Raw genomic sequence first — 14,077 nt, forward strand, 5'->3', positions numbered from 1 at the left:
AGCCCCTATCTGAAAGGAGCACTTGAAAGCAAATTAAAAATACCAATATCCTTCCCAGGGTCATTTGATCTGACAGTGAGGTCAGTGTTGCCCTGTGCTGGAATTCACAGCACGTGAGGTTTCAAGAGTGGAACAGGGTTGGAACACAAGTCTCTACCAATATAAAATTTCAGAGTGTGCAGCTAAAGGAGATTTCCATAAGTCACCTAACCCAGCTGTCCCCAACCTTTGACAGCAAAGCTTCTCCATCACCTTTTATTTCTCTTCATCATGACTACTAATTTCTTGCCCCCCACCCTCTCCTAGCTTTATTTTGCACAGCAACATAAGTGATGAGCAGGGAAGGCCAGAGCTCACATTCTTTGGATCTCCCCTGCCCCTTGCCATATCTCATAAGGGCTCATTTCCCACCAGGGACCAGGCACTCCAGTAGCCAGTGAAGAAACACCAAACCCCAACTCTTCCCCAGCATCTGCCAGGATCTTTTCTTTTTGAGTTCCGGCAATATCAATTTTACAACTCCTGCTTGGCAACAGAAAGTTTCTTCCAAAGTTCTGCAGCTCTCCATTCTGCATCTTAAATCCCTAACTTGTCCTTTCTACAGCAGGCACAGACAGCAGTTCACTTCCTTCTGCTCCTGCAGCAGGCTTTCAGGTGTTCTCTATGAATAACCATCTTGATTCTTTAAACCTTCTCTTTATTAATGTTTTCTAGACATCTCTGTGATTTTTTTTTCCCACTCAGTTTTTGATACAGCTTGGTCCACAGGAAAAGGTGCCTTCAGCTGCATGCCACAGTCCAGCTCATACCAAGGAGAAACATTTTGCAAGTGTGTGTGTGTGCACCCTCATATGGGGTGCTTGATTTATTTCTTTTGGAGTCAGAGAGAAAGGAAGGCTTTGGGGTTCTTGGGCATCTTGACCCACATTCAAGTCTCCAACTGCTAAGTGGAAGCTCTACATTTCTGGTTATTTTGAAAACAGGTATTTGGTAGGAACACAAGACAGCCTAGAGCTTTTTTCCCCTTTAGAAGTTTTGCTAACCTTGCTGTGTTAAAGAAAAGCCTCCAGAGTAAATACAGAAGCACAAATGAATGCAGGCAATAGTATCACCAAAAATTGAGGCTTTTGTGATTAATTTTATTCAAAGGGAGGGTTCAAGAGTACCAGCAGACTCCTACATTCCAGACTAAATGGTAATGCCACTGTAAGTGATGGTGCCAACCTTTTTTTTCCAGTGTTGGTATTCCTACTGCACTGGGAAGAGCAAGGAGCCAAGAAGGCAGGAGGGAGCCAGTTTTATCTGCTCAGTGACAAAATCCCCCTGCCCAGGAGAACTCCACCATTCCACACACTGGATCAGGCAGAAACCTCAAAAGAGAGGAACATGGCTCTGTTTCCTCTTTAAGGATCCAGGATAGTTAATGCTGGCCAACAAGAAAGGACAGGCCTGTGAGAGGAATGGAGGGGGGGAAAAGGGAGGAAAAACTAAGTTGGTTATTTTAGGTCACCCAGTAAAACCAAGGCATCTGTGCAATGCTGCAAGGTTCACATTTAGAACTAAATTCATGAAGTTCAAAAAGGCAGCTTACAAACACCACAGTATGCCTCAGACCATTCTTAATGCTTTTTGGCCTGAACCCATCTCTTTAAAAGCCAGCAGACTTTTTTTTTTCTACCAAGCCCACCCCTCCCACACACCTCCCTGCCACAGGGCAGCAATACAACAGACATTTCCAAATTAAATCCACTTCTTGAATGAAGAGGGTCAGGAGGATGAGGGCACTACACTTTAAAAAAGGGCATTAAAAAATAATTATGCTAAACCATGGATCAGCACAAATTAGAGAGAGACAGTAAAATGCCTGCTTTCAGCTTGCTTAAACATTCAATTAAAAAAGCCATCTAGGCTAAATTTTATTTAAATAAATCAACAGAGGAAATGCCTGTTAAACCAATGTGAAACCACATTCTTTTGGATGTTCTTTCACTGAGAAGGAAGTCCTCACTGCCATTATGAACCCAATCATGTTCTCAAAGGATGTGCCTTCCTTCACAGCAGCAATGGTGTGAAGAGCAACCAGTGCTAGTTTCATATGCAATGCCAAGTGCAGTAAAGATTCTGCTGACTTCCCTCAAACAAAACCACATCCTCCTCCTCCTCTCTCAGGCCCAGCAAGCCAAGTTACCCACAGATAACCCTTCCCAGCAGTTTACAGCTTCCTCTGGGAGCCATCAGGACAGGTTTAGAATTGGAAGAGTTAGTGTAGATGGATGTAAAGTACAGCCTTTGCACCTTTCAGTGCCTTGAAGGAAAACCAAAGGTTCAACCTCCAGACCAGATCTACCAACAAACATTGAGATCACTGCAGAAATAGAAAATGTTAGAAAATGTTTAAGGTTTAGGACATTAAAAAATGATGAAATACAAACAGTACAAGACAAAAGAAAGGATTATACCACTTGCTTTTGCTGTAGAGAAAGGTAAATGCTCATTACCTGAATGAAGTAAGGTTCATAGCGGGTTGCATACAGCAGTCCTGTTATCTCAAAGATGATCAGAGTCCACCTGGTTTTTACTGTGAAGTGTAACTGAGGTGATGTTGTGAGTGCCCCTGGACTCATCACCACCACTTGGGTCAGCTCTTACTCTCCAGCCAGACGTTGCTTCTGAAGAGCCAACACATCACTTCAGCAGTGCACTGGAATACACTGGGAAAAAACTACAGTACACACACAAAAATGAAACTTCTCAATGGAAAGTTGTTGGCAAAAGCTTCAAAGTTAAAAAAAAAAAAAGCATCAAGAGGGTTTTGGTATAGGCAGAGCTGCACTCAGGAGAGATTGCCAGCAGCAGTACACATCTAACACCATAAACATACATTTTTAATGGACTTGTCTTCATTTTTGGACTCTATGCTCCAAAAACCTTTGCCATAAGTGATGGTTCTCAATTCACAGCTCCAGCTGCAACAAACAAGCTGAAGCAATGCCATTTTTAACCAGTTTTTAAAGGTGAGGCTGAATGCCTTTTCTGGGGGCTGAGCAGGACCCAAGCAGCAAACAAGCACATCTGTAGCAGGTCAGAGCTGAGGTCCACCCCACCTCATGACACATCTCTGGCAGCAGACAGCCCCTGATGGTCAGGGAAGAGCAGAGGACCAGGGCAAGCACACTGTGACTCTGCTGCTGCCCAGCACCCAGTGATCTGCAGCCAAGGCACTTCTCTGCTGCTGCCCTTAAGCTCAGCTTAAGACATCACTGCTGTTAGGGAATGAATGCAAACTCAGTCTTTGCAGAGCAGGCAGAGGGAGAGGGCTCACTGAGTGCTTTCCAATGAATATTTGGGCAGGAAAGCTTGAAAGGAATCAGCAGTGTTTGGCAGAAATAGATCTTGTACCAACACAGAGGACACTGGGGAAAAAATGCAGCTGGAGTGTTAGGCCAGGCAGTTCAGCTTCTACTGACAGAAACAACTCGAGACAATAAAAACCAAACTGAGTTACTCAAAGCACATGGTATTTCAGATTAGGCCATCTCAATTCCTAAAAGATTATATAAACAACATCTTTGCTACAGTGCTAGCTAAATATGATATACATCTATTTACATATAGTTGCCTTCTCCACAAGTAAGAGCAATACCACAGGCAAATTCAAGATGAAAACCATTTACAAGTTTCAGAAGAGTTAGTTGTGAGCAGAGACTGCAAAAAGGCATGGCCCTGTCCCCTTGCCATGGGGTGGCCAAGATAAAAATCCTCAAAACACAAAAGCCACCTCAATCCCATGATCCCAGTGATGATATTTCACTGAAAACTGAGATCAATAACAATCTGCAATCTGGACCTAAGTCCCATTGCTACTTATACATTTAAGCAAATGTACTTTAAAAACAAAGCAAGTTAAAAAAAAAACCAAACTCAGAGAGGAGACTCCTGTGCTCCTTAGAAAGAGAGGGGCTCCAACCCTCTGTACTATGAGTAACCACAGGAAGCTGTCTGAGGAACCCAAGGCACCACCTCTGCTGTAACCACCAGAAGGAAAAAACATTGCTCAGGGGGTGATTTGGGTCACAGCCTCCTCACTGACCTCAGGAAATGAAAACCTTTCTTTCCCTTTCACTTCAGCCCTCTTATAATTCAAACCTGACTAGCTACATAGTTAATAACCCAAGAGCCATCAGCATCAGAGTGATGCAAGAGGAGAAAATTCAGCTCAGACACACTGGTAAGGAGATCAAGACTTCAGAAGGGTATCTGGAGCAAGGAGTCAACAGAAAAGAAGACACTTGGGTCTTTAGCAGCATAACCTTGGGTCAGTCAACTGGGAGATGAGCTCTAGCATTAGGCATTAAAAAGGTGTCAAACCTAGAGCTGCACATCCCTGCTCAGAGGGGAGAACAACATCCACACTGAAACCTGCTGGAAGGTTACCTTTCCACCAAATAAACAAATTATGGTTGTGTTATTTAGCAGTATGTCAGCTGTTACCAAAACTTGGGTCCATAAGCAATGTAGCCCATATCACTAGCAAGAAAATGAGAGCTGATCTAGCAAGAGAAGACTGAAAACTGCTAACACTAAAGCATGATATGAATTATGTCAAGAGGAAAGACAGGCTTCTTTTGAACCAGCATATAAATCACACATTTCCTCCATCATGTTCCCCTGAAAAGACCAAATCTGCATTTGAAGTACGAGAACTTTGAATCTCCAAGGGGGAAAAAAGTGTTCTTTGTGCAGAGTCAAGCTTCGGGGAATCTTGCAGCAGTAATTACAGACACTGCCTCCCCAAGCCATCTGCTGTGGCATTTATAACTCCTGGAAGGGTAGCAGGCAGAGCTGGTGGAGGAAAAGAGGAGACACAAGTATCTCAGCAGCCACAGCCAGGCTGCACAGGAAAGCTGTGACACTGGGCTGACCCAAACAGAACTGATGTCCTGGTGTGAAAAACGCCAATCACTTGTTTTTAAAATTGTAAAAGTTTAATGATAATAAAATGGCTATTAAAATAGCAATCTAATTAGAGTAGTAATAATTCGGACAATTTGGATTAGGACAATAGGAGACAATAAAAACAAAGAGTTACAGACAGTCTGGGTACCTCTTTCTGGGCAGCATAAGCCCAAGAAAGGACCCACGTTAACAGAGGATTAACCCTTAAAAGCAACAGCCTGTTGCATATTCATACACGATGCATAAATTCCATTCACACACAGGATGCTGTCTGCTCAGTGTCAGCTTCTTCCTCTTAATCCTGACGGTGTCTTCAGGGTTGAGTGAGGCAGGAAGAAGTTCATTTCTTCTGATAATGGGGCAATGAATTATTTTTCTCTGAAAGATTTAGGTGTCCTGGGGCTGCTATCTCACTGCAAGTCCCTTCTTGAAAAACAGTATCTTACATAGCATAGTTTCTATTTTAACCTTATGTTATAACCTAAAACTATATTTATCACTCTACTTAAGCAAATTAATACAGCATAACTTTCTGACTTAACACACATAATATTCATTTTAATGTTTGCAAAAAGCCAATCATAAAATAGGCATTTTTCACAGTGGTTATCCAGACCTCCTTCAGCTGGCAGACAGAGCGGGTGTTCATGCAGCAGAGGGAACAGTGGGATCTGCACCCTTTTCAGATCAAAAGGAAATTAGGAGACCACCCTCAAGTCACACTAAGCAAGCCCAGGCTGTCAAGGCCCCAGTGGGAAGTGTCTGGCCAGATTCTCATCCCACAGATGAGGGAACTTGTGCTCTGGAGCCAGTCTGAGCAACCCAACTTTCACATCCAGATGGACACTCCAGATCACAACACAGCCAACAGCTCCACACACCTCTCCTCCAAGAAGTGATGCCAGTGACGTGGTCAGAATAATTCAGAACGAGCTAAATCCATCCTTCACCAGGGCATGCCTGCTCCACCCTGACCTACACACCTTCATGCTGATGACCACAGCATCTGCAGATTGTTTCCATCAGCACAGATCAGACAGAAGAAGAGGCAGCAGGACAGGCTCACCCACCCTTTGCTCCCACAAGCAGGAGTTCCAGCAGCAGGCCAAGTGCAAATTCCACTTTCTCAGTACAGCTGGAGACAATGCCCATTAATTGTTTTGCCATCCATACAAAATTACTACAATACCCACTTCATAGGGTTGTCACAAGGATTATTTAACATCTCTGAAGAGCTTTGAAGAAGAAATAGTGGCTATTGTTCTCAGTACCATAGAACTGGGAACTATCTCACATGAATTTTGCATGACTGTGCATGTGTGACAGTTGCAGCATCAATAGATTATTTTTCTTCACCAAAAAAAAAAAAAAGTGCCTCACAGTAGCTCATTTACTCTGGGCAACATTTTAGTCAGAAATGTATTTTGTTTTGCTTGCTAATATATCCTAAATAGGTATCAATTTTGACTATTTAATTAATAGATTCAGGTGCTGTTTCTAGTCTCTCTTAATTAAGGGAAACACCATGTTTTTTACAAAGAACTCAGTTTAGGCTGTCAGGGCTTCTAGCAATCACACTATAATTACCTAAGCAATGCTAACACACAAGAACAACAAGAGGAGAAGAAAAGGAACTAAAAATGTCACTGAAATCTCATTTCATTTACAGCAAATGAGAAAGTCTGCATGGAGAAGAGCTGTTACACACAGAGAGTCCAATGTCACACTGCTTACACCTGACCATTAAATAGCTCTCAACACTGATGCAGAACACTGTAGCAGTTTAAATAGGTTTGTTTTTCCCTGAATACACAGGAGCTGTTGGATTCTAAACATTCTGCAATACACTTGGATCCACCTCACTGCTACGGAAAACTTTAACCATTTCAGTCCAAATGTATAAGGAATCTATATGCCTTTTCTTTCTCATAAAATACAGGGAAATCAACATCTACTTCAAGGATAAGCATTTTCTTTCTTTTTTTTTTTTTCCTGAGCAGTCTGAAACTCCAGCAGTTATCACACAATTAGGCAACAAAGTTGCAACCCAGGGCACAAGCCATTTTGGCAGAGAAAATTACTGATTTCTACTACACCAAGCTTCAAATGATCTTTCAGCTCTTTGGGACACAAACCACATCTTTTGTTTGGGAAGTAAACACCACATTATTGATACTACTGCAAGAGAAATGACAATATGAAGACTAGTCAGCTCACCAGCTTTCATTCCTCATCCAAGAGGGAACAGAAAGCTTTTCTCTTTATTTCATGCTGGCTCTCTACAGAGGAACCGACACCTCTGGGTGCACAAAAAATGCAGCATTGCAGTAGCAAGTCTCACAGAGCCTGGGTCCCAAGTTCCCCAATTCCCAGGGGAGAAACAAGCCCAAAATTACATGCTTGCTCTCCCTAAAGTTGCATGCCTCAGAACAGCCACAAGGGCTTGCGGAAAAGAAAAAACTAAAAAAAAAAAAAAAAAAAAAAAAAAAAAAAAAAGAGAGCGACAGAAAAAAGCATCAGGAGCAACTGGGCTGTTTCACCAACAGCAAGATGTACTACCAGTTCCTGCTTTCCCCAGGATTGTCTTATGGAGGTCAACAACTGTGGAAAGTTCAAGGTGCAAGACAACATTGACCCTTCACAAAACAAAAAGGTCACTCTGATTGTCTCCTCTGCCCATCAGTCCAGTGCAAAGTATCCTCAGGTACCCTCAGCTGTGATTTATTTCAATACCCTCCAGGGAAAAGGCCCAGAAATCTTCACTGTAATTGCCACCCAGCAATTCCTTGGTCAATGCACTGAACTCCTAAAACTATTTGGATTTTACTTGGGTTTATCTGCAAAAGAGCCCCATAGGCTCTCAGTTCTTTCTAGTAACACTGCATACTCATTTGGACAAGAACAAAACCCAAGTCTCCTGATTCCCTAAACAAATGTCCCATCCAGCACAGTTGTGCTGGTCAGACAGCTGCAAATACATGCACAGCAGAAGGCAGAGCTGCTGCAAAGGACTGGATCCAACGGCAGCACTTGTAGATTGGTCTTTACAGAAAAGACAAATATGTCTTTCATCTTTGCTATGACTTGTGTGTCACCCACCTAAGTGTTCATCTTCTTATCACTGTCATGTCTTGCATACTCCTAAATGTGTCCAGACTCACAGGCACAAGGAAATGTTACAGATAAGTCATAAATATATACTGACTTCGGAGGCATCCAAAAAAAATACATAAGCAAGGGTTCACTTCCTCTTTAACAATTTGAAATTTGGACCTCTGCAATTAATAAACCAAGTTTGGTACACCAGCAAATTAAACACTTCCTAGATTATCTTGATTTTTCCCACAGGTGTCCTAGTGATAATCAGTCCCTAACTTAGGTGCTGACTCACGCCTGGAATCCGACCAGGATCCTGCATCAGATGTCAAACTGATTTTCATGCAACACATTTAAGAGTATCTTCATCAAGCATGCAGCACAGGCCTGGGGATTAGTGCTTCTTTTTCTTATTTTATCTTGGTTAATATCATGGTAGAGAAAAAATTTGGATAACGCCTTGAAATATCTCTCTATTCCCTTCCTTTTCATTTTGGTAATAAAAAATGTTATCAATTACTTGTTAAGGGCTACCCACAAGCAAGAGCTCCCTGGCCCTAACGTGGATTGCAAGTCTAGACAGAGAGTACTTATTACTGATGTCTCTGCACCAGAGGGTAGTAGAACAGTCTGAGAAACAAACAAGTCCTAGGTTCTCTTTGGGTTTTGTCATTTCTTTTGCTCTTTATCTCCCAGCACTCCAGGTACCAATTGCCAAGACACCTGGTCTTTGTTCAGGCACTGACTATAACCAGCCTATGCATGCACTAACCAACCATGAGCACTAAAAAGCCCAGTGAAAGAACAGGACACTTTTAACCAGTGCAGATGATAATTAAGTTTCTTCATCAGTACCCTGGTCATTCTTATTAAGAATTATGTTCTCATAAGCCAAAGCAGCAAGACTGAATGCAACCTGTTTTTTTTTTTTTTTTTTTTTAATTTGCAGTGTAGAAGCAGCGTCCCAAAATTTATGGCTATCATAAATTTAGAACAGGTGAACTCATTGCAGTTAACAGAACTCATTGCAGTTAACAGCAATACTTTATTCACACTGGTTTCCCACAAAATGTAAGCCTCAAATCCAATTATTCTGCAACAGTTTTGTAAGTAAACAAATCACCATTTAGGATTTGAAAACAATGCATCTTTCTGCTAACAGAGGCAGAAAGGAAAAAAAATAATGAAGGCCGCACAAGACTATGCAATAATTTCATTTTGTAAGAAGATTAACACAAAGCAGAAAGCTCTAGCTTTGGCTGGGAAAAGAACATATACTTTGTGCTAGGAGAGTTCCCTGTAATTGTAAGTGGAATTTTGTCCAGTTTGTTAATGCACCTCTTTGGAGATAAAAGAAACCACAAGGGGAAGAGAAAATAACATTCTTTTTTTTCTGTCTAACATTACCTCAACTAAAGCCCGTTCTGATTTCAGCCCTTGTCAGGCACAACCTGAGCACTCTCAGCAGAGCTATCTGCAGTGCATTGTTAAACAGCACTATAAAGTTTTGATAAGTGGTCCTGCCATTTTTATCATGCTCAGCGGGGACAATCTGGTCAGGTTTTTTTCCTGTGCTTGTTGAATTCCAGCTATATTTGGAGACCAACTGTTCTCTGTCCTGCTTTCTCCAATTAACAGTGTTTATAAGGGTGGAGAGGTGAAGGTGGGAATCAGGCAAGAAAGAGATAATGAGACTTTCTTAAGAGTACATAAAGCTGCTCTTAGAAAAGGCTGAAAACCACACTGAAAGTAATGAGCATAATCTCAGTAACAAGAGACATGAAAGGGAAAGAAGACTAGAGTACACAGAAGGGAACCAAAAGCCAAGGCTCCTGTGAAAGATATAGGAAATAATAGAACATTTACGTTTAAAATCCAGGGGTCAAAACTGTTCACAGCACAAGGAGTCAGTCCTGTAACAGGCCAGTGCTCAACTACAACTCCAGTTAACTTCATCATCTCCTACACAGCTGCAGTCTTGCAAGAAAATTAATGGAAACCGTACAAGTTCTACTGCTTGCAGTATCAAACTTGAAAAAAAAAAAACACATACATATGAGATTACATTGAACTTCACCTAAATGACCTGTGGTTCAAGCACAGTCTCAAGTGAAGAGCGTCATCACAAGAGAAACAGAGCCAAGTCAAGAAGAGAGCTTTACCACTCTGCTCCCAAACACGCTTGGCACATCAGCAATCCACTGACAGCAAACATGCCATCTTGGACTCCAGCCTGTTTCCCTCAGAGCAGGACAGAGGGAAAGGCCATGAAGTTTATTGTGGCCTTGAAATTAATGAGTAAGATAACACGATGAGCTAATGAGATTATATTATGCTGCTTTGAATAAGCAGCAAGATTCTTGGAAACTCTGACACTTTCCTTTCTCATACCACACAGGCTCTCTGCCTAATCAACGAGGAAATATGAAGACTAAAAGAGGAAAAAATACTGGAGGGGAAGAACATAGAAGTGTGGCATCAAAGAGGTAACCATCTCAACACAAAAAATTTCCATCAGAATACAGTGTATTAAAAGCTCTAAGGGGATAATCAGCGGGCTTATTTATTTAGATGCCTACACATTAGGCTAACACCTTAATATATCCATCAGCATCCTCTGAACAGAATCCAGGCACAACAGCATCCCATTTGGTTGCCTCTCTCAGATCAATAGGATTTGCTCTTCTCCATTTTGCACTCGCAAGCCGGGCGCCCAGGCACAGCCCGGCTCTTCCAAAACGGGCTTTCTTTCTTTCTTTCTTTTTGTTTTAAACCGCTCTCCCACTTTTTGTCCGTCCATCCATCATCCATCGCACTCGGCGGGGATCCCAGCCGCCCTCCTCCCGGCAGCGAGCGGCCAGCCTGCGCCTCCCGGGACGGCGTCCATCTCACCCGGGATGGGCAGGATGGGTTCCAGCCGGGACCAGCGCGCCCTTCCCCGCACCGCCGCCGTCCCCCCGCGCCGGGTACCGCCCGCCGGCGCACAAAGCGCTGCCCCCGCCGGCGGCACCGGCACCGCCGGACCGAGCCGGGCTGGGCCCGCCGCGGCTCCTTCCGAGCCGCCGCAGCGGGGGCGGTGCGCCGGGGCCTTTCCGAAGGGGCTCCCGGCCGAGCCCCAGGCGTGCGGCACCGCCGGGCGGGGATGCTGCCCCGGCCGCCGAGGGTTCGCCGCCCGCCTCCCCCTGCATCCCGGTACCCGCGCCTCGCCGGCGAGCGGCACCAACCTGCAGTCCCCGCCGCCGCCTCCTCCGCCGCCTCCTCCTCCTCGGGGAGAGTCGGAGCTGCCTCTGCCCGCTTCAGCCTCCAACCCCCGGCGGCGGCGGGCTGGCTCGGCGCCGCTGCCCTCGGGAGGCGGGGAAGGGGCGAGCGGGGCGGGCGGCTGCGGGAGCGTCGCTCATTGAGTGCGGCAGCCCCGGCTGTCGCTGCCGCCGTTCCCCGCAGCCGCTACTTCCTGTGCGGCGATGGTTCAGTTCCTCCCGGGCCGCTGGGGGCAGGAGAGCCGGGGGGCGGAGGAGGAGAGGGGGAAGGTCGGGTCAGATAGCGGGGGCGGCAGCGGCCACCGCCGCCGCCGCTCCTCCCGCCCGGCGCGGCTCCGCCCCGCAGCGCCCGGCCGGGGCTCCGCGCTGCCCGCGCCGCAGCGGGACGCGATGCGGCGGAGCCGCCCCCCCTGCGCCCGCACCGCGCCCATCACCCCGCGCTCCGCCGTGCCGGTGGCGGCTGTGGGGACATTACCCAGCCCTGGGGATGGGAGAGCGGCTCTCCCGCGGCCCCACCGCTCGCCCCGTGCCGCTCACCGGAGACATGGCTCTGGCTCCCGCCGCTGCGCCCGGGGAGCGCGGTCCGTGTGCGCCCGCCCGCCCGGCAGCGCATCCCGCGGCACGCAGGGAGGGAGGGAAGGAGGGAGGGATGCGGGCAGGCAGGCAGGGAAGGAGGGAGGGAGGTGCCCAAGGGCCCGGCCCCGCCGCAGCCGCCCCGCGGGGCTGGGAGGGAGCGGGCGGGAGCCGGCTGGGGTGGGCGAAGCTCCCGGGCGCGGGGGATGTGTGTGGGGAAAGGCGGAGATGGAGCCGTGGGGGATCGGTGACGGAAAGTCTCAGTGAGGCAGAAAACGGACACGTAGCGGTGTTAAAAAGTGGCACAATCCCTGGGCGGGTGGAGGAGAAGCGATGGAGGGATGGGGGCTCGGTTGCGGACGCTCCGCACGGTGTAAATCGTGCCTTGCCGAGAACCGGGTGTGGTGGGAGCGCTCCATGAAAGGAGCAGGATCTCACCTGGGCTATTTGGTTGGTGCAAATGTGACACCAAGAGACTGACGGTGCCTTTTTGTTCCTATACATAAACATAAAGGGGCAGGTCGGAACACATCAAAGGCTGTACAAGTTCGTTCCGTTTTGCAGAGTAAGTGTTAAAACATGATGGTTTTGTTTGGACTCATACTCGTTCTCTTCAGGGTGTGACGGGATTACGTGTAGGGTCTGTCCTGGCCAGAGAAATTCAGCATGAAGAGGTTTTTATGGGCAATAATGAGTTGAGATAGGGAGGTCTTTCTCTGCTTTCTTGGATGCAGCATGGCAAGTGTCAAAGCTTGGAAGCCAAAACCTTTCCTTAAAAAAAGGGGGGGGGGGGAAAGAAAATAAGAAAAGAACAAAAGAAAAGAAAAAAGAAAGTTTAATCAGAACAACATTTTAAAATACCAGTTCCTAGCGTTATCCTTCAAACACCTTACTAATGCCACTAAATAATTAGGTACAATCTCCAAGATGGTGAGTGCTTGCAGCTCGTAAAGCTTTTTATTCAAGATCACATGTGTTGATTACCTCTGAAAGATATTTCCAGAATACAAATTTTGAGATTAACATTAGGCAGTAACATGGAAAGAGAGGGTCATACTGTTCTCTGAATCTTCACAATAAAGCAAATGTTACCTTCAGCAGCTATGGCAGACCTATATAAAAAAAAAAAAAAGTGGATTTAACTGTGGTTTAGGTTCCAAATGTCCTCCCTCTTTTGCCTGTGATATATGACATTCAGAACATCATAACTCAAGCTACTTTAGAAAAGTACACACAAGGAATATCTAAATATTTATGTTCTGTGTTTACCTGAAGTGCCATTAAATCCCTTTATTGCTGTGCCTTTACTGCCATCCCAGAACTCTCAGCTGGTTTCCAGTTGTAGTAGGAGGCAGAGATTTCTGCCCTTAGGTCAGGTGGGTGTGTTGCTTTTCCTTCCCTCTCTGTCCTCCAGCACAGCCTCCTCCTGGCAGTTCTGCTCAGCCTCATGTCATGCTGCTCAGCCCACACTGCCGTGGCCAACCACAAACCCTTTGGCTGATCTCCTGTGCTGATGTGGCTTTACAGGAAGCTGCCATGAATTCCAGCAGCCTCCCTGGCTTCCTGGGGAACATCACAGGTGTATTTCAGTCCTCCCATGGAATGGAGACAGGACAAAGGCAGTTCCTCTCAAGTCCTGAGCCTCCTCTTTGTCTTTGTTTTCCACACAAGTATTTGCAGCTCATTTTTTTCTGCAACTTTTGTGTTTGGAGAAGCATGCTCATAGAGTAGAGCTTCATTTTTTTTTTTCTCTGTGTGAATTTTAGTGTACCTCACAAAACTTTTTCCAGGTAAGAAGTAGCTCATTCAGAGAAATGATCTCATAGAAGTAGCTCATGGCAGTTTGACTGCAGAAAGGGAGCATGATGTAATTCTTCAGTCAGAAAAATACTCAGATTGTATCACCAACAGGATGACAAGCTTGCCTGACCTGTTTCTGGTCTGCCCAAATTTTAACTACAGCAAAGTATAAATTCCCTATATTATTACATACTGGCAGTCCTACTTTGCAGTGCTTATTGTGTCCAGTGAGAGTGTTGTGCACATAAAAATCAAATGATCAAAACTAAAACCTGAAAGGATGATGCATTCACAGGGTATTTTAGCATAAGACAGATAAAGAAAAAAAAAGAAAAAAGAAGCAATTTTAAAGTTTAGAAATAAAAATGGTGAACCCAGGAACAACTTTAATAGCT

The 14,077-nt window shown here is 45.4% G+C and overlaps 1 protein-coding gene and 1 long non-coding RNA gene across 5 annotated transcripts in view; both read right to left on the reverse strand.

Moving 5' to 3' along the window:
- The window catches only part of AGPAT3 (1-acylglycerol-3-phosphate O-acyltransferase 3), an 86,368-nt gene extending 74,454 nt beyond the window's left edge, over positions 1 to 11,914 (reverse strand). The window contains exon 1 of one of the 4 annotated variants that reach the window (XM_018913458.3): positions 11,847 to 11,914. The gene's annotated coding sequence lies outside the window, so the exon portion shown is untranslated. Of the gene's footprint in view, positions 1 to 11,276; positions 11,437 to 11,846 lie in introns of those variants that run through there. The other 3 variants (XM_030234210.2, XM_050970839.1, XM_050970814.1) reach the window with 3 other exon arrangements.
- An 896-nt stretch (positions 11,915 to 12,810) lies between these two features.
- On the reverse strand, positions 12,811 to 13,324 carry LOC127059226 (uncharacterized). Its single transcript, XR_007776848.1, has 2 exons — positions 13,152 to 13,324; positions 12,811 to 12,994 (listed from the first exon to the last, which is right to left on the reverse strand). It is a non-coding gene; the product is annotated as an uncharacterized LOC127059226 (long non-coding RNA).
- Between the last annotated feature and the right edge of the window lie 753 nt (positions 13,325 to 14,077).

This window comes from Serinus canaria, chromosome 1 (assembly GCF_022539315.1).
Source record: "Serinus canaria isolate serCan28SL12 chromosome 1, serCan2020, whole genome shotgun sequence".
Taxonomy (NCBI): Eukaryota; Metazoa; Chordata; class Aves; order Passeriformes; family Fringillidae; genus Serinus; species Serinus canaria.